The sequence below is a fragment of the Octopus bimaculoides genome, chromosome 3 (assembly GCF_046866305.1).
Source record: "Octopus bimaculoides isolate indiv1 chromosome 3, ASM4686630v1, whole genome shotgun sequence".
Lineage (NCBI taxonomy): Eukaryota > Metazoa > Mollusca > Cephalopoda > Octopoda > Octopodidae > Octopus > Octopus bimaculoides.
In genome coordinates, this window is record NC_142930.1 from 127,878,226 (window position 1) to 127,879,779 (window position 1,554).

General features: G+C 39.1%; 1 long non-coding RNA gene across 1 annotated transcript in view; it reads left to right on the top strand.

Annotated features, from left to right (window-relative positions):
* LOC149136685 (uncharacterized) overlaps positions 1-1,003 on the top strand; it is a 223,870-nt gene extending 222,867 nt beyond the window's left edge. The window contains exon 2 of the long non-coding RNA XR_016241198.1: positions 580-1,003. This is a non-coding gene — a long non-coding RNA (uncharacterized LOC149136685). The remainder of the gene's footprint in view (positions 1-579) is intronic.
* The last annotated feature ends 551 nt before the right edge of the window (positions 1,004-1,554 follow it).

Genomic DNA, 1,554 nt, shown 5'->3' on the forward strand with positions numbered 1-1,554 from the left:
ACCTTGGGCAAGTGTTTTCTACTATAGCCTCGGGCTGACCAAATCCTTGTGATTGGATTTGGTTGACGGAAACTGAAAGAAGCCCGTCGTATATATGTATATATATGTATGTGTGTGTATATACTTGTGACTGTGTTTGTCTTCCCGCCCACATCGCTTGACAACCGATGCTGGTGTGTTTACGTCCCCGTAACTTAGTGGTTCGGCAAAAGAGACCGATAGAATAAGTACTAGGCTTACAAAGAATGAGTCCTGGGGTCGATTTGCTCGACCAAAGGCGGTGCTCTAGAATGGCTGCAGTCAAATGACTGAAACAAGTAAAAAAAAAAAGATTATAGGTGAATAAATAGAGAGACAGATGGATAGATTCAAAGATAGTGTTACATCGTTTGCTGTTACCTAAGATGTTTATTGTTGTTTTTAAGTTCTTTTGTTATTCGTCTTTAACTATCCACGTTTATACACAGACATGCAGCCAATAAATAAACACCTTTAATTTTTCAAAATTTCTTATCTAAGCGTCTTAATATGTTTTCAGCAGTGTAGAATTTAAAATGTAATTATTCTTTTTCATTCCAGGTGCGATTATATTAAACATTTGCGAAGAGTAACCATGACACGCAAAAAAAAAAAAAAAATCAGGAGAACTGTCAGATTCTCAAAGAGGTCATATTGTTGGGCAATGTGAGGCTGGTCTTCGCCAGCGAAAAATTGCCGAAAATCTTCAAATTCCTCTTGCTACTGTTAATAGAATTATAGTGCAATTCAAAATCCAAGGAAAAGAATCAACAGATTCTCGTCCCGGCCGACCTGGGCCCTCGGAAAGGAAGCTTCACTGTTTGAAGAGAATTGTGGAAAACGAACCCCGTTCGAAAAACAGCTAGAAGTTAGTCCAAGAACGTATGTTGCATATCTGCATAAGATTGGGTATTATGCACGAGTAGGTAGAAGAAGAGCTCTCCTTCACCCAATTAATATCAAATAAAAGATTTTGAAAATTAAATGTGTCTATTTACTTCCTGCATGTCTGTGTATATTTCCCTTCTATCATTCATTATAAGAATTTATTCCACACAGCTTCACCCACATTTAATGACATTTCTTTTCTATTTCAATTTCCCACAAGCAATAATGAATGGCTAAATATTGGCAAAGTCGACCTCGGTGGAATTTGAACTTAAAACGTGAAGACAGACGAAATACCTATTTCGTTATTGCCCACAAGGGGCTAAACATAGAGGGAACAAACAAGAACAGACGAACGGATTAAGTCGATTACATCGACCCCAGTGCGTAACTGGTACTTAATTTATCGACCCCGGAAGGATGAAAGGCAAAGTCGACCTCGGCGGAATTTGAACTCAGAACGTAACGGCAGACGAAATACCGTTAAGCATTTCACCCGGCGGGCTGGCGTCTCTGCCAACTCACCGCCATACTAATAGTTTCGAATATTAGGTAATGTAAGCTGAAAGGGAAACACAATGCTGTTGAAGAAACGGTTATAGTTGGTTTCAAATTTTGTCATAAGGTCAGTAATTTCGGGTGAGGGGG